We start from the raw sequence: 19,377 nt of genomic DNA, 5'->3' as shown, positions 1-19,377 counted from the left end.
TTTGTGGGTGAGTCTCTGTTAGACTGAAGCTGCACTTGGGCCACCTGAGTCCCCAGAATCCCTCAGGTCTCAGCAGCTGGGGAGGCAAGGTGGCTAAATTCACATTTATTCCAGGGCCCACACAGGGATGACTTCTCTCTCACGTGTCTTCTGCCATTAACAGAGATACATCCAGGGATTGTCATTACAGTAATGGCCTCTGTGTCTAAGAGGAGTTAAATAGAAAGTCAGCGAATGTCAAATATCTTGAAAAATCTATTCACCATGAAGTCACCTTCTAATGTGTTCCAAGGAAACAATAACATCCATTTTCACTCCAGACACTACTCTCCATGGTAAATAATATCACGAGGTGACTCTATCCTATAAGTCCCCAGAAATTGTTTCTAATTATTGTCAGAGGCACATCAATTACCAGTAGAGCCTCCAGGCAGCCCTCGTCATGGCTCTGATTAGAAACATGCTTTACTCCCATTTTTCCTGTCAAGCCTCTCAGCCCTCTACATATTTAATTGCTCCATCTTGGCAGTGGGCCTGCTTTCTTCACTCTCCAGAGCTTCACTCTGAAGCTCTCATGGCGAAGTCGGCGTCTCGTCCAGTCCCAGCCTGCACCTCACCCTCCTTGAGAAGTGCCTCAGCACCTGCCAACGGCTTGTTCAATCCTTTTAAAAACACTGGGCTCTAGTGACCCAGATAACTGATAAAACTGCTTCAATCATTAAAAACATACCACTCTGGGCCATGTACTGTGTCTTAAGCACATTTCATACATATTATCTCACTGAATCTTCAGAATGACCCTGTGAAAGAGATATGATGATTTGCTCCATTTTCCATTTGGGAAAACTGAGACACAAAGAGGTTAAATAATTCTCCCAGAGTCACTTAACACACAAACAATGGAGGACCTGCAGCCACCATGATGGAGGCTGTCTGTCTGTCTTTGCTTCTGTTCTTCCAGAGGCCCTGTGTTGGGGGTGAGTTGGGCCTCCTCCCTACGTCCCCTCCTGATTGCTAACCTCTGCATCCCTCCCACTTACTCCCTGAAGATTTTAATTAGTCGGATTCTTTCCAAAGCTACTTCTTCTATCATAATTCTTGGTGCCTTCCACATCCAACTAGACTTCAGGGAGTTGGGCTCCAGAAGACACCACCTATGTAAACCACAACAGGAAGCGGAGGTACCCAAGGGTAGCTGTCTGGTAGGGAGATGCTCCTCCCAAGGGCTGCCCCCCACCACGTTATTTCGGCTCCTCTCCTCCAGTGACTTTGCTGTTACCATCTTGGCCAGCCAGCCCATGTTCAGGCCCCTACCTGGACATCACCAGCTGCAATGCAATCCACTCTCTATTCCAGCATCTCCCTCTGAGACCATTGCCTCCTCTCTTTTCAGCTTATCTTTTCTAGACTCCCAGCTCCAACAGTTCTTGTACCACACCAGGACCAACGAACCATTGTTCCTGGCATCTTATTATTTCCCCTCACCCTTTCCCTACCTTCTGCCCTCTTACCCAACTTAGATTCCATCACTGTGTTACTCTCTGCGTAGCTCAACAGCCTCAACCTGCTCCTTCTTTGCTGTACCAGTTTAAGACAACTGTCCCTTTACTCCATACCTGCATCTGAGCAGTTGAGCATGACTGAAGGGAACAGCCTTGCTGACTGATCTCACTTTGGTCTTATCACAAGCCTCAAGGGGCCCCCAGTGCTGCCTGGCAACCTGCTGTATTTCCCTCATCCACTGACTTTCCCAGAATCATTTCACCTGTTTGTCTTTCTCTTCAAACTTCCAGCACCCTCTCTTCCTCCTCAAGAATGCTCAGCTGATAACTTCACTTCCCATTTCACTCAGAAAATCTGAGCAACCAGAAGAATCTGCACAAGCTTCTACTGTCACTTCTACATCTTTCCACACTTCTGTCCATGTATTACCCTTAACCTTCCCGTCTGCTGCTATGAACTGTCCATCTTCCTCCTAAAGCCAGTCTCTCCTCTTTGCACTATATCCCCTCTCCTCATGCCTACTCAACGGCATTGCTTTTGTACCAGTTTTCTTCTCCACTGAATCCATATACAAACATGAAGCAATTTCTCCAACCAGAAACACAAACAACTCCCTTTGATCCCACATCTAAATCAAACTAAAGCTCTATTCCTGTTCCCCTTCACAGCAAAACTCCTTAAAGTCTCTTTACTCACTCTCTCCCATTCTTCTTTTCTGTCTTTTCTTGAACACATCACAAGTAGAGTTTTGTTCCCTCCGTGAAACTAAAACAGCTCTCACCAAGGTCACCAATGACCACTCAATCTTAAATGCAGTGGCAATTTCTAACTTGACCTTCCAGCAGCAGATGACTCAGATGCTCACCCCTTCCTTCTTAAATGCTTGGTCCCCTTCCCTTCCAGAGCTCCACCCTCTCACCTGCTGGTCATCTCAGTCTCCTTGACTGGTTCCTCCTCATCTCCCTCATCATTTAGATGATGGAATCTCTTAGGGTTTTAGTCTTCAGGTTTTTTCCCTTCTCTGGCTACAGCCACACCTTGGGTGACAGCTCCAGCCTATACCTCCCCTTTGACATCCAGACTCTTGTGGTCAATCAGCTTCCTCTCCATTCCTGGAACATGCTGAGCATACCTGCCCCCTGGGTCCGTGCCTGCTGCCCTCTCCTCTGAGATTCTCTCCCCTAGATGATTTGTTCCTTTCAGTCTCTACTAAAGACTCACTTCAGAAGTAAGCCCCTCACACCTAGCTGAGCTAACATGAAACTATCGTCACCTTCCACTCCCATCCTCCCTGCCCACCACCCAAGTGTATTTTTCTCTGTAGCATCGATCTCTACCTGGAATATTACAGGCTCAGTTGCTTATTTACATGTGTCTCCCTTCCCTGGAAACTACATTCCATAAGAACGCTTTCCTATAGTGTTTGATTCATACCAGGCACTCCTTTAAAATGCCCTTCTAAAAAAAATTATTTATTGGACTGCTCCAGGTCTTAGATGTGGCATGCAGGGTCTTACTCAGTTATGCCATGTAGGATCTAGTTCCCTGACCAGGGATCAAACCTGGGCCCCTTGCACTGGAAGTGTGGAGTCTTGGCCACTAGACCACCAATGTTAGTCTCTCAGCCATATCCAACTCTTTGCTACTCCATGTAGCCCACTAGGCTCCTCTGTCCACAGAATTCTCCAGGCAAATACACTGGAGTAGGTAGCCATTCCCTTCTCCAGGGGATCTTCCTAACCCAAGGATCAAACCTGGGTTTCCCGCATTGCAGACAGATACTCTACTGAGTGAGCCGCCAGGGAAGCCCCTTAAATGTACTTTGACTGAATGAATGAATTTGGCATTTGAACCCGTATCATCTGAATGTGGTGGCATTAGTCAGAACAGCAGAAGAGGGACATCCTTGTCATGGAGGACTCCAAAAACTATTTGAGAATTTGAAAGCTAGGAAGTCTCATCTCGTAAGGACAGAGCCAGAAAAGCAAAAGCTGTTTATTATAACTTAATTTTTGCTGCCTCTCTGGTGGGCTGAGAAGGCCGAGTTACACATCTGTGTCACTACAAGAGATGCAAAACACCCCTGAATCCTGAGAACGTGTGATATCATGTGACAAACTGCACCCAGAGATCATATGGGCTTCTTACGAATCTTCTTTTTGTAAACTCACCAATTTCAACTGACATATGCTCACTCTACCTCCTACTCCTGCCCTGAAGTAGTTTCCCCATCTGAACACACCTGTGCCCATCCATGAGCAAATCTGGGCCCATACAGACAATACCATCTTGCCCTGCTTAGCTGGGAAATGTGTCCGTAACACTATAATCACAACTGCCATCTGAGCAGAGCTAGATGGAATCAGTGCACTCATTGGTCTATTAAAGTAAGGATGGGTTTTTCAGCCCTGCTGCTCTCAAAAAAAAAAAAAAAAAAAAAGAGCTAATCCTTTTTTTTTCCCCCACTTTGCTTTGCATTCACCTAGATATTCGTGCCAGGACTTACATGAGAAAAACACTTCTTTCTGACCCCTGTAGTGATCAACTGATGCCTTGAAGCAGGAAATTTGATTGCCCCCATCTCAGGCTGAGTCTCTGTTTTACCAATCACAGAATGACTCAACCCCTTTTTAAAAGCCAGCTGTGACCATTGACTCAGTGACCTCCTGTGGTGGTGAATTCCGTTTAAAAAATAATAATGAAGAAATCAGCAAGGTTATCAAAGCCATTAGGCTTCAATTCCCAATCCTTTGGGGGCTGGAGGAAATAAAGCAAGTTGGCCAGACCTGAGGAGCTGATGACAAACATCTCCCTCCTCCAGAAGCATCTTGTAACTCGTCCTACCCCCAGCAGTGACTTCCCGGGGGCGGCTCTTCTCCCCGCTGCTCCCCATCAGCAAGAACGTGCTGACACACAGGCTGATGAGCGGCACCAAAGCTCAGCCAGTGTGCTCTTCCAGGCTCGAACCCCAGAGCTTGTCATCTCCTGTGGTCACATGGCTCCTGCACATTCACTCACTGCTCACAAGAATCGAAAAGATAATCAAAGGAAAAACTCCGCTGACTCACCCCTGCCTAGACCAGCACGGGGAGTGGTCCAGTGTGCGTGTGAAATATTAGCAGATTCTAATCTATTCTTTGCACCCAGCTCGCGCGCTCGTGCTCTCACCCTCTCTCTCTTTTCCTCTCTTTCATTTTTCAAAATAAATAAATAGGTAAATGAATTTGGGGTTGGCTGAAGATTTCAGCTCAGTGACTGCTGTGCAGATGGATCCTGCTGAAGCTAGTGCTGGCTCTCTGGGGAGTAGCATGAAATGCTGGTTTTCAAAACCTGAGCAGCGTGTAAATGGCAGCTAAAAAGGAAATGCAGATTGGTGCTGAGTGTTAATTGTCTCTTCCTCTCTCCTTCACACACTTCAGAGGCTATGTGCTGGCAGAAGACAGGAAAGCAGGCCTGCCCCCTCGTGGGGTGCGTTTTTTTTTTTCTTTCAAGCTGGACTGAGAGAATAACACCTAGAATCCAAGTCAAAACATGGAACGGGTTTTTTTGTTTTGTTTTCTTTTTTCTTTTTTTTTTTTTTCAAGTTCTCATCTGATGAAAGTCAGAGAGGTGGCACCAAGCTCGTCATGAAAGTAAGATTCTGCTGAGAAGGAACTGATGAGATGTGACATAGAACGGGGAAGCAGGATGTCTTTGTTTTGAAATGACAGGCGATAAGCTATGGGGGTGCCTGGTGAGATTTTAGTCCATAACTAGGTAGCAACCTGTCAAATGCAGGCCCCTTAAATGCATCACAAGAATTCTCACTTGAGATGATTTCAATTCCAGCTCTGCGTGTGTGAGTGTGTGAGCACATGCACGCACACACAGCAAACATAATTGAATGCCCAAGCCCCAGGTACGTCCTGTTAAGGGTGCAATGGTAATCACACAGGGGCCAGAGCTCTCATTCCCTCCCTCAGCTTCCTCGCTTAGGCATTGACAGGTCAGCTTCAGGACCACAGCCCAGGCTCAGCACTGTTTATTTTCATCCCTGAAGATTTCTATAAGCTTTCTCCCAAGATTTTCACCAGGCAGAACCTCGATGATCTATCTTTTCCAGATGAAGTGGGGTTATTTAAATCTATGCAGCTCCAAATAAAATGAGGGCAAGGGCTTCCCTGGTGGCACAGCTGGTAAAGAATCCACCTGCAATGGAGACCTGGGTTCAATCCCTGGGTTGAGAAGGGAACGGCTACCCACGCCAGTATTCTGGCCTGGAGAATTTCACGGTCTCTATAGTCCATGGAGTCACAAAGAGTCGGACACGACTGAGTGACTTTCACTTTCACTTCACTTTTCAACAGAGAAGCAATGGGGAAAATCAGTTAGCAAAGAGATAAGAAGAATCTGGAATCTTCTCCTAAAAATCATAAAATCCCCAGGCCCCGCCTGAGCCATGGTCCCTGTGTCTCCATGCATTAATGAAAAGGCTGATTCTCCCTGCTGCTGTTTCCAGAGTGCCAACCCCACTCTGGCTTGCCAGTTGGAGGCAAAGATAAGCAATCATGAGTGAAAACAAGTTATTATCTGTATCCATTGTCCCCTGCATGACCAGGGATGTGCAGGTGAACTGCTCCCCACCCCTGCTCTTCACTGGCAGGACCAAGAAGAGCATGTAACAGGCAGTTTCCAAAGACAAGGGTCCCTCCCGCTGCTGCCTTCAGCTTAGCTGAGCAGCGTGCTCCACACTCCAGCCTCTGCTAGCACCTTTCCTAACCAGGCAGAGAATGGTCTCTGCCGAGAATGGGAAAACCAAGAGACGGATCTTGCTCCAAGTACAAAGTGACCTCACTCAAGCTGCGTGTGTGAAGGAAGCAGATAAAGCATGTACTTTCAAGGAACTGGCAAGGACAGTTCTTATACTGCTGCTGCTAAGTCGCTTCAGTCGTGTCCGACTCTATGCGACCCCATAGACGGCAGCCCACCAGGCTCCCCCGTCCCTGGGATTTTCCAGGCAAGAACACTGGAGTGGGTTGCCATTCCTTCTCCAAGTTCTTATACTAGCACCCCAGAAAGAGCTTCCCAGGCTAGAAATGGAGCTCAGGTATGGGACATAGGACTAGACCACTGGGCATCTCTCCTTAGAAGCATCTCTTAAATTTGAGTCCAGTCAGTTACCTGCCATCTTCTGGATAAAGTCCAATTTCCCAAACCTATTTCCCTCCCCCAAAGGGAATGGCCACCATATACAGGTCACCTGGACAGAATGACCACAGTCACCACTAATAAATGGGAGGAGTGATGGCTCGGAAAAGGCAATGGCACCCCACTCCAGTACTCTTGCCTGGAAAATCCCACTGATGGAGGAGCCTGGTAGGCTGCAGTCCATGGGGTCGCTAAGAGTCGGACACAACTGAGCGACTCAGCAGCAGCGGCAGCAGCAGTGATGGCTGCCACTGTAGACCACAATGTTAGCTAAAGGGCTGTCGGGCAGGACTCAGTCTCCCTGGGAGACTGTCCCTGGAGGGGGAGCCCCAGCATAGATGTCTATGAGCTTATAACTCACTGTCCCCAGAGTAGGGGAATAGAATGAGGTGGATGTTTTATTTTGTCTCAACATTTTCTTGATTACAGTGGTTTGTTAAGAGCCTCAAACAAGGTCGGGAAGCTGCTTGAATGCCCCTCAGTGCCTAGTGAGTGCAGAAGTGAGCTGCTGTCACAGAGACACTGCTTCTGGTCAGTGACACAAGCTGGCAGCTCCATGTGTGTAGCCTGGTGCCCGGATGACCGTGACAACCAAAAGAAGAGACATGGTCCCTGCTGCCAGTCCAGCCCCTCCCTTAGGTGACCAAAACAGAACCATCTTAAAGCCGTTTTCTGAAGCTATGGGACAAAAATCAAAACTGAGTATTTTTGGCAGGAAGACCTGCTTTTTGGGGGTGGGGGTTGATTGAAACAGGACATGGAGTGATGGAGATGCTCTCCATCTTGATCCTATGTGGGTTACATGAGTGTCTGTATTTGTCAAAAGTGATCAAACTGGCATTTCCCTGGTGGTCCAGTGGCTAAGACTTTGCCTTCCAGTGCAGGGGGTGCAGGTTTGATCCCTGATCAGGTAACTAAGATCCCACATGCCTCAAGGCCAAAAGCCCAAAACATAAGGCAGAAGCAATACTGTAACAGATTCAATAAAGTCTTTAAAAATGGTCCACATCAAAAAAACAAAAAAATCTTTAAGAAAAAGGTGATCAAACTGTATATTCTGTTTGCTTCACTATAAAGTAAAGTGCAGTGTTAGTTGCAAAGTCATGTCCAACTCTTTGTGACTCCATGGACTGTAGCCCACCAAGCTCCTCTGTCTATGGAAATCTCCAGGCAAGAATACTGGAGTAGGTTGCCATTCCCTTCCCAAGGGGATCTTCTCAATCCAAGGATCAAATCCGGGTTTCCTGCATTGCAGGGAGATTCTTTACAGTCTGAGCCTCTGAACATAAATTGTAATTTTATTATAAAAAAGCTATTCTACTCCTAGAGGAGGCCACATGTGGAATAATTTTGATAGTCCTCAGCTTCAACCTACCTTTCTGGTACCAACTGGAAAAGGGCAGCCCAGAGGTTCCATTCCCGGCTCCCTGTGCCCTGCTCTGTGCAGTATGTCACATCTAGGACTTGGAATCCAAAGCCTGCATCTGAAGCCTTGTATCCCCCTCATCATGCCTGTGACTTCTGGATTGTCCCTCCATCTCTCTGAGGCTATATCTCTTCATCTTTATAATGGAAGGGAATGATTCCTGCCTATAATATTATTGGAGGAAACAAAAAATAGTGTTTCATAAACTGGGAAGAGCTATAGGAATACAGATTGTACTCCACCTCAAAAAGATCATCACTATTTAGACACTTGCCTAAAATGGACAAGCTCCTTGGTATAGTGTTAAAAACTCCAACTGGACAGTCTGCTGTGAAAACCTCTATAAACAAGATATAACTAAATAATCAGAAGCAGTGTGGGAATATAAATGGCGTATCTGCCTTGGAAAAGAGTTTGTTCCTCAAAAGTTAAACACTGAATTATCATATGACCCAGCAATGCTACCACCGGGCATTCACAAAAATAATTGAAATGAGAACTAGGACAAATACCAGTATGCGAATGTTCATAACAGCATTGTTTGCAATAGGCAGAAACAAACTAAGCGTCCATCAACAGATGAAAGGGTAAGCAAATTGTGATACACAGTATACACATAATGGAATATTACTCAGCCCCAGAAAAGAATGGTGTTCTGAAACATACTACAACATGGATGAACCTTGAACTTTAAGTGAAATGAGCTAGACATAAATTTAAAAAAAATTGTATAATATCACTTACATGAAATATCTAGCATAGGTAAATTCATGGAGACAGAAAGTCATTAGAGGTTGCCAGTGACTAGGGGAAGGGAGGAATGACCAGTTGTTCCTTAATGGGTACAGAGTTTCTGAGATGATGAAAAGTTTCAGAAATACATAGAAGAGCTGATTGAATAACACTGCAAATGTAAATAATGTCATTAAATCACACATTTTTAAATTATTAAAATGGAAAATTTTTATGTTATGCATATTTTACCACAACTTTTAAAATAATGACTGTCTTATAGTATGGTAGGTACTCAATAAATTGTAATAGTAAATAACCATCAGCAGAGACTCATGTAGAAAATAACTTAAATGCCTTGGCCTATAGCCCTTTGGATCTGGGATGTGAAAAAGGTTATGGAAAGGGTGAGGCAGGTCAAATTTGCTTTTATCTACAGCTGCTTTCAAGACCACCATTTCTGAGGTGCTACATTATCCAAAAACTCATAGCACTACAATCAGAGAAAGAATGTGGGAAGACATTGATCTTTTCCCTATGATAGTTTGGGGGACAGACATAAGCTCAGGGTCTCAGGTAAAACTTATGCAAAAGTACAATTTGCCTTTATTAGATCATCTTCTTTCATTTTAGTTCCCTTCAGGATGTGAAGTGTTCCCAAATCCCTCAGGTGTCTTTTGATAATGGCTACCTTCCCACGACAATCTAGACCAGTGGTTAAGGGCTCAGGGCTTGAATCCGAGCACTCTGGAATTTGAACCCCAGCCCTGTCATTCCTTCAGTAAGTGATCATGAGCTGGTTACTCAACCTCTCTAATGCTTCGACTTCTTCCTCTGTAAAAAGAGAACAACGCCCAGCTCATAAGGTAGTGTAAGCTATGAATCCAAGAATGCACATAAAGGATCTAGGAAGGAGCCTGGCCAATATAAAAGAGTGCAACAAATGGCAGCTAATGTTATTTTAGAGCACTATTACTCTCCTACCAAAGCTTATAAACACCTGTCTGTGTAACTTTAAATGAGGGAAGAATTATTTAACTTTAGTTTCCAGGTATCTGATGAATAAAATAGGCCATTTATTTCTCCATTCAAACATTTAATGGACACTTGCTATGTGAATGCTGTTCTATTGTATGACTATACAATCTTGCTTTATTCAGCTGTTGAAGTAGGGTAGAGAAAGGAGGTGTGAACTGGATAATAGTCAGGGCTACCATCACTGTAAGAATTAGATGAAGTTCCTCAAGCAATTAAAATCTTCCTGGTAGCTTCTAGTATCCAGGTCACCTTATGTCACAAATGTTTTTGAAAAGTCAATATGACTGTGCCAAAATCTTTAAATAGAGCATAATGAAATGCTTCCTGGGTGTGAGTAATTATGAAGACCAAGTCTGTTCTAACCTTCTTGGTAGGAAATAAGACTTATTTTGGTACTGTTCATGATGATTATTCAACAGCTGGACCAGAAGGCAAAGTAACCGCTGTGTGAGTGTTCAAATTGTGTAACAGTCCAACAGACAGCTTTTCCTTCAAGAACAGAAAGAAATAGCAAGAGAAAGCAACTACAGATCTTTCTCAACTTGTGATGGGGTTACATCTCAATAAACTCATCATAAGTTGGAAAGTATCCCAAGTCAAAAATGCCTTTAACTACACCTAACCTACCAGTCAGAGCTTCACAGGTGGCTCAGTGGTAAAGAATCTGTCTGCCAATGCAGGAGATGTAGGTTTGACCCCTGGGTCGGGAAGATCCCCTTAGAGAAGGAAATTGGAATCCATTCCAGTATTCTTTCCTGGGAAACCCCATGGACAAAGGAGCCTGGCAGGCTACAGTCCATGGGGTCTCAAAAGAGTTGGACGTGACTTAATAACTAAACAACAACAACAGCCTACCAAACATCACAGCTGAGCCTAGCCCGCCTTAAACCCACTCAAAACACGTTAGCCTACAGTTGGGCAAAATCATCTAACCCATAGCCTACTTTATAATAAAATGTTTAATAGCTCATATAATTTATTGACTACGGTACTGAAAGCTCCCCCTTGCCCAAGTTCAGGGCTGGCGGCCGAGAGGAGCAACCCCACGTCCAAGGAGCAGCAGCTGTTGCGGGCGCAGGAGGGCTGAGAGGAGCTACTCCACGTTCAAGGTCAGGAGGGGCAGCCATGAGGAGATACCCCTCATTCAAGGTAAGGAGCAGCGGCTGCTCTTTGCTGAAGCGGCCGTGAAGAGATACCCCATGTCCAAGGTAAGAGAAACCCAAGTAAGACGGTAGGTGTTGCGAGAGGTCATCAGAGGGCAGACACACTGAAACCATAATCACAGAAAAGTAGTCAATCTGATCACACGGACCACAGCCTTGTCTAACTCAGTGAAACTAAGCCATGCCGTGTGGGGCCACCCAGGACGGGCAGGTCATGGTGGAGAGGTCTGACAGAATGTGGTCCACTGGAGAAGGGAATGGCAAACCACTTCAGTATTCTTGCCTTGAGAACCCCATGAACAGTATGGAAAGGCAAAATGATAGGATACTGAAAGAGGAACTCCCCAGGTCAGTAGGTGCCCAATATGCTACTGGAGATCAGTGGAGAAATAACTCCAGAAAGAATGAAGGGATGGAGCCAAAGCAAAAACAATACCCAGTTGTGGATGGGACTGGTGATAGAAGCAAGGTCCGATGCTATAAAGAGTAATATTGCATACGAACCTGGAATGTTAGGTCCATGAATCAAGGCAAATAGGAAGTGGTCGAACAGGAGATGGCAAGAGTAAACGTCGACATTCTAGGAATCAGCGAACTAGATTGGACTGGAATGGGTGAATTTAACTCAGATGACCATTATATCTACTACTGTGGGCAGGAATCCCTTAGAAGAAATGGAGTAGGCATCATGGTCAACAAAAGAGTCCGAAATGCAGTGAAACTGAAAGTGAAGTCACTCAGTCGTGTCCAACTCTTTGCGATCCCATGGACAATAGCCTACCAGGCTCCACTGTCCATGAGATTTTCCAGGCAAGAATACTGGAGTGGGCTACCATTTCCTTCTCCAGGGTTTCTTCCCAACCCAGGGATCGAACCCGTCTCTCTTGCATTGCAGACAGATGCTTTACCATCTGAGCCACCAGGGAAGACATGCAGTACTTGAATGCAATCTCAAAAATGACAGAATGATCTCTGTTAGTTTCCAAGGCAAACCATTCAATATCACGATAATCCAAGCCTATGCCCCAACCAGTAACACTGAAGAGGCTGAAGCTGAATGGTTCTATGAAGACCTACAAGACCTTTTAGAACTAACACCCAAAAAAGATGTTCTTTTCATTATAGGGGACTGGAAAGCAAAAGTAGGAAGTCAAGAAACACCTGGAGTAACAGGCAAATTTGGCCTTGGAAATTGGAATGAAGCAGGGCTAAGGCTAATAGAGTTTTGCCAAGAGAACACACTGGTCATAGCAACCACCGTCTTCCAACAACACAAGAGAAGACTCTACACATGGACATCACCAGATGGTCAACACTGAAATCAGATTGATTATATTCTTTGCAGCCAAAGATGAAGAAGCTCTATACAGTCAGCAAAAAACAAGACTGGGAGCTGACTGTGGCTCAGATCATGAACTCTTTACTGCCAAAATCAGACTTAAACTGAAGAAAGTAGGGAAAACCAGTAGACCATTCAGGTATGACCTAAATCAAATCCCTTATGATTATACAGTGGAAGTGAGAAATAGATTTAAGGGACTAGATCTGACAGACAGAGTGCCTGATGAACTATGGACAAAGGTTGATGACAGTGTACATGAGACAGGGATCAAGACCATCCCCATGGAAAAGAAATGCAAAAAAGCAAAATGGCTGTCTGAGCAGGCCTTACAAATAGCTGTGAAAAGAAGAGAAGCAAAAAGCAAAGGAGAAAAGGAAAGATAAACTCATTTGAATGCAGAGTTCCAAAGAATAGTAAGAATAGATAAGAAAGCCTTCATCAGGGATTAGTGCAAAGAAACAGGAAAACAACAGAATGGGAAAGACTAGAGATCGCTTCAAGAAAATTAGAGATACCATTGGAATATTTCATGCAAAGATGGGCTCGATGAAGGACAGAAATGGTATGGACCTAACAGAAGCAGAAGATATTAAGAAGAGGTGGCAAGAATACACAGAAGAACTATATAAAAAAGATCTTCATGACCCAGATAATCATGATGGTGTGATCACTCACCTAGAGCCAGACATCCTGGAATCTGAAGTCGAGCAGGCCTTAGAAAGCATCACTACGAACAAAGCTAGTGGAGGTGATGGCATTCCAGTTGAGCTATTTCAAATCCTGAAAGATGATGCTGTGAAAGTGCTGTACTCAATATGCCAGCAAATTTGGAAAACGCAGCAGTGGCCACAGGACTGGAAAAGGTCAGTTTTCATTCCAATACGAAAGAAAGGCAATGCCAAAGAAGGCTCAAACTACCACACAATTGCACTCATCTCACACGCTAGTAAAGTACTGCTCAAAATTCTCCAAGCCAGGCTTCAGCAATACGTGAACCATGAACTTCCAGATGTTCAAGCTGGTTTTAGAAAAGGCAGAGGAACCAGAGATCAAATTGCCCACATCCGCTGGATCATGGAAAAAGCAAGAGAGTTCCAGAAAAACATCTATTTCTGCCTTATTGACTATGCCAAAGCCTTTGACTGTGTGGATCACAAGAAACTGTGGAAAATTCTGAAAGAGATGCGAATACCAGACCACCTGACCTGCCACTTGAGAAACCTATATGCAGGTCAGGAAGCAACAGATAGAACTGGATATGGAACAATAGACTGGTTCCAAATAGGAAAAGGAGTACATCAAGGATGTACATTGTCACCCTGCTTATTTATCTTATATGCAGAGTACATCATGAGAAACTCTGGGCTGGAAGAAGCACAAGCTGTAATCAAGATTGTTGGGAGAAATATCAATAACCTCAGATATGCAGATGACACCATCCTTATGGCAGAAAGTGAAGAGGAGCTAAAGAGCCTCTTGATGAAAGTGAAAGAGGAGAGTGAAAAAGTTGGCTTAAAGCTCAACAATCAGGAAACTAAGATCATGGCATCTGGTCCCATCACTTCATGGGAAGTAGATGGGGAAACAGTGGAAACAGTGGCAGACTTTATTTTTTTGGGCTCCAAAATCACTGCAGATGGTGATTGCAGCCATGAAATTAAAAAATGCTTACTCCTTGGAAGGAAAGTTATGAGCAACCTAGATAGCATATTCAAAAGCAGAGACATTACTTTGCCAACAAAGATCCATCTAGTCAAGGCTATGATTTTTCCGGTGGTCATGTATGGATATGAGAGTTGGACTGTGAAGAAAGCTGAGCACCAAAGAATTGATGCTTTTGAACTGTGGTGTTGGAGAAGACTCTTGAGAGTCCCTTGGACTGCAAGGAGATCCAACCAGTCCATTCTAAAGGAGATCAGTCCTGGGTGTTCTTTGGAAGGACTGATGTTAAAGCTGAAACTCCAGTACTTTGGCCACCTGATGTGAAGAGTTGACTCATTGGAAAAGACCCTGATGCTGGGAGAGACTGAGGGCAGGAGGAGAAGAGTACGACAGAGGATGAGATGGCTGGATGGCATCACCGACTCGATGGACGTGAGTTTGAGTGAACTCCGGGAGATGGTGATGGACAGGGAGGCCTGGCATGCTGCGATTCATGGGGTCGCAAAGAGTCGGACACGACTGAGCAACTGAACTGAACTCAACTGAAGGTTAAGCAGCAAGAACAAAACTATTTTTTTATTTAAAAGAAAGAACAAAGTTTGAAACTTTGGAGGAAATTAATAGGGACAGGATGCTCTGAAAGGAAGAAAAATTAGTTTCAAGAGAGGAAAACTAAATCCATCCCAGAAACAAAATTAAATCTAGTAATTAGGAAAGCTCAAAGAAACAACACATGAATGCAAAACATTTTCACTTCATTTTCCTGAACTGTCTAATATTTTGCCTCATTATTTCAGAAAATGCTGCCTTTTCATTTCCATCTATTGTTCTAATCATGCAATGTCATTGACTTCATGTTTATAACATGACTTTATTATATGCACTTAGTTTTCTCTGAATTTCTAATTGCATTTCTCTGTAGTTGCTGCTCTTACTATTTTTCATTCATAGAGATTTTTCTCCTTCATCTTATCAATGGCATACTTTCCACTTTCAGGTTCTTAACAATCAATTCATAATATATAGGACTCTCTTTATAGACATTTTTCATGGATCTTCTGATATTATAATTTAGACTTTAATTTTAGGCCTGCTAGTCAGATGTTAAATCAGAAGTTTTAAAAATCTTATTCAGGAGTTATTTCCAATAGCTATTAACATTTCATAATTACAGGGAGAAAAATCAATCAAAGTGACCTAGACTAATACAGATATTAAATTTGGCAGATGAGTGCATTAAAACCATTACAACTGTATTCTTTATATTCAAAAGATTAAGTAGAGATATGCAAAAGTAAAGCAGGTAAATTGAATTTCTAGTAATGAAAACTACAATATGGGAGATGAAAACTTTATTGAATGAGATTAATGGCAGGTTAGACATCACAGAAGAAAATATTAGTGAACTTGAAATAAAAACAAACTATCAAAAATGAAACCCAAGAAGAATTTTTAAATATACATATATTTATAGAAAGACAGACAGAGAGCCGGAAGGAGAGACACAGAGACAGAGAGGCAAAGGGGAAGAGGGAAATAAAAGTTAGCCTGATTGGAAAGAAACAAAGCTGTTATTATTTTCAAATGACATAATTATCTATGTATAAAATCCAAAGAATCTACCAAAAAAAAAATACCCCAAAACAAAGAAAAAATACTAGAACACCACCATTTGACACCACCAAATTTCAAGATTTCAGTTCAGTTCAGTTCAGTCACTCAGTCGTGTCCGACTCTTTGCGACCCCATGAATCGCAGCATGCCAGGCCTCCCTGTCCATAACCAACTCCCAGAGTTCACTCAGACTCACATCCATCGAGTCAGTGATGCATCCAGCCATCTCATCCCCTGTCGTCCCCTTCTCCTCCTGCCTTCAATCTTTCCCAGCATCAGGGTCTTTTCAAATGAGTCTGCTCTTCGTATCAAGTGGCCAAAGTATTGGAGTTTCAGCTTCAAGATCAGTCCTTCCAATGAACACCCAGGACTGATCTCATTTAGGATGGACTGGTTTCAAGATTTAGCTACAGTAATCAAAAGTGTGTAGTTTTGGCAGAGAGAAGTAAGTCAGAAAGAGAAACACCAATAGAGTATATTAATACATATATACGGAATTTAGAAAGACGGTAACAATGATCCTACATGCAAGGCAGCAAAAGAGACACAGATGTAAAGAACAGACTTTTGGACTCTGTGGGAGAAGGCAAGGGTGGGATGATTTGAGAGAATAGCATTGAAACATGTATATTACCATATGCAAAATAGATGACCAGTGCAAGTTCATGCATTGAACTTGGGGAGGGAAGAGGGAGGTGTTCATTATGGGGGGGACACGTATACACCCATGGTTGATTCATGTCTATGTATGGCAAAAACCACCACAATATTGTAAAGTAATTATCCTCCAATTAAAATAAACTTTAGAAAAAAACTGTAGTATTGGTATCATGAAAGCTTTAATTGATAACAGATCAATGGAAAGATAGAGGGAAGCCAGAAATATACCTACACATACATGAACACTCATTTTTGACAAAGGAGCAAAGGCAATTCAGTGTTGAAAGATTAGACTCCTCAACAGACAAAGGTATGGAGAAAGTAGACGTTGTGTGCCCCAGTCATGTTGGACTCTTCAACCTCATGGACTGTAGCCCACCAGGCTCCTCTGTCTATGGAATTTTCCAGGCAAGAATATTGGAGTGTGTTGCCATCTCCTTCTCCAGGGAATCTTCCCAACCCAGGGACTGAACCCGCGTCTCTTGGGTATCCCGCATTGACAGATTCTCTACCACTGAGCCATGTGGGAAGCCCTTATGTAAAAATATGAACATCAATCCATGCCTGTGCCATAGACAAAAACTAACCCCAAATATAATATAGACCTAAATGTAAAACCTAATACTATGAAACCTCTAGGGGAAAAAAAAGAATATCTCTGTGACCTTGGGTTAGGCAAAATTTCTTATGTAAGAAACCAAAACACACTCCATTAAGAAGTGTTGACAAATTGGACTTCATCAGAATATTAAACCTTTAAATATTAAAACTAACCCTTCAAAAGACACTATTAAAAGAATGAAAAGACAGACATAGACTGGAAAGAATATATTTGCAAAGTTTATATCAGATAAAGAGCTTGTATCCAGAATGTATAATGACCTCTCACAAGTAAATAATAAGAAAATAAATGTCCAATACAAAATGGAAAAAGATTTGAATAGCCACTTCACCAACACAAAAATATAGAGGTGGTAAATAAGCTCATTAAAAAATATGCTCAACACCATTATTCATCAGGGAAACACAACTTAAAACTTCAATGAGCTATTGCTTCATATCCATCAGTATGACTTAAAAATTTAAAAGGCTGCACATACATTGTCAGTAAGGATGAGCAGGAACTGGAACTTTCATACAGCTTTGGTGGGAACGTAAAATAACAGCCACTTGCGTGGTACTGCTTTACACCTATCACGTGATCCAACCAGTCCACCCCTAGGAATGTATCCAAAGGAAAAGCACATCTATACAAAGACATGTACACATATGTTCATAGCTGCCTTATTTCTAATATCCAAAAACCGGATATGGATAAACAGCAGAATAAGACTCAGCACTGAAAAGCAGTCAATTATTGCTACAAACAACACCATGAACAGATAGAAAATAACTATGCCAAGTGATAGGCAAAAAAGAATGCGTACTATATGATTCTATTTAAATAAAAATCCTTCACAATGTAAGCTAGTTTATACAGACAGAAAGAAGAGCAGTGGTTGCCTAGGGAAGGAGGTTGGAAGCAGAGAAGACAATTGGGCAGAATTACAGACAGACACAAGGAGACACTGGGGGTGATGAACACGCTGACTATCTCGACCACAGTAAAGGGTGTAAAACTTACATTAAAATGTATCACATTGCATACCAGTTTAAAAAACAAAACTCTAGGGGTGATCACGAAGCATAGTTAGCATGAGAGAGAGAGAGAGTTAGCATTAGTTCATAGATACAACGTGGCCATCCTGCTCAAATTATGCTCCTGTTCCACAGCAACACTGCAAAGGTTACAGGGACTGTCTGGGGGACAAAGGGAATATTCCCTCCCTGGTTTTGAGGACTTTTGTTTATACTGCCTAAGGTTGCACGGTTTTGAAGTTTTGTGAACATTCCCTTTACTTTAATCAGACTGCTAAATCTTTTTAAACTTATAATCCAATCATTTCCCCCAAAGACCATGAAGAAGTGTGAAGGTAGTGTTAGTCACTCAGTCATGTCCAACTCTTTGTGACTATAAGTTTTGTCAAGTCAGATCTCCCCATGCTTTGCTTTTAGATCAATTGATATTTTACATGTGACAAGCATGTTTCATAATTTTAAACTGTTTCATAGTATTATAAATAGAAATGCTTTCTATTTCAGCCTTTTGAATCCTAGGTGAACTATCCAACATTGCAATGTACTAGCTATCCCTCCTCACTTTGAATTAACTTCAAACTTAAAAGTTAAACTTTCTAGATTTTCCAGCCACAAAATCAATAACTGTTAAAAGTCACTTGAAGTCTTAAATCATATCAATGCTTTCTTAAGTCAGTCTACCAAGGCAATAGAAACAAAAGTGAAAATAAACAAATGGAATCTAATCAAGCCTATAAACTTTTGCACAGCAAAGGGAAGCATAAACAAAACGAAAAGACGACCTACAGACTAGAAGGAAGTATTTGCAAATGATGTAAACAACAAGGGCTTAATTTCAAAAATATACAAACAACTCATAGAACTCAATAACAACAACAACAAAAAAAAAACCCAATGCTCGCTTCAGTGGCACATATAATAAATTGGAATGATACGGGGAAGATTAGCAGGGCCCTTGCACAAGGATGACATGCAAATTTGTGAAGCATTCCATATTTTTATTCACGTTGAGGTTTGACAGAAAACAACAAAATTCTGTAAAGCAATTATCCATCAATAAAAAAATAAATAAATAAACAATCAAAAAAAGGTCAGAAGGCCTAAATAGATATTTCTCCAAAGAAGACATATAGATGGCTAATAGGCACAAGAAAAGATGTTTAATATCACTAATTATTAGAGAAAAACAAATAAAAATCATAAGTGTGAGGTACTACCTCACACTTGTCAGAATGGCCATCAGTTAAAATCTACAAATAATGTATGCTGGAGAGGGTGTGGACAAGAGGGAGCCCTTCTACATTGTTGGTGGGAATGTAAACTGATGCAGCCACTATGGAGAATGGTATGGAGTTTCTTTAAAAAAAAAAAACTAAAAATAGAGTTTCCATACAATCAACAATCCCACTCCT

General features: G+C 42.5%; 1 non-coding gene across 1 annotated transcript; it reads left to right on the top strand.

Moving 5' to 3' along the window:
- The first annotated feature begins 18,859 nt into the window (after positions 1–18,859).
- Positions 18,860–18,965, top strand: LOC128058041 (U6 spliceosomal RNA). Its single transcript, XR_008200393.1, has one exon. It is a non-coding gene; the product is annotated as a U6 spliceosomal RNA (small nuclear RNA).
- The last annotated feature ends 412 nt before the right edge of the window (positions 18,966–19,377 follow it).

This window comes from Budorcas taxicolor, chromosome 1, assembly GCF_023091745.1.
Source record: "Budorcas taxicolor isolate Tak-1 chromosome 1, Takin1.1, whole genome shotgun sequence".
Lineage (NCBI taxonomy): Eukaryota > Metazoa > Chordata > Mammalia > Artiodactyla > Bovidae > Budorcas > Budorcas taxicolor.
This window is presented reverse-complemented; position numbering and strand designations above follow the sequence as displayed.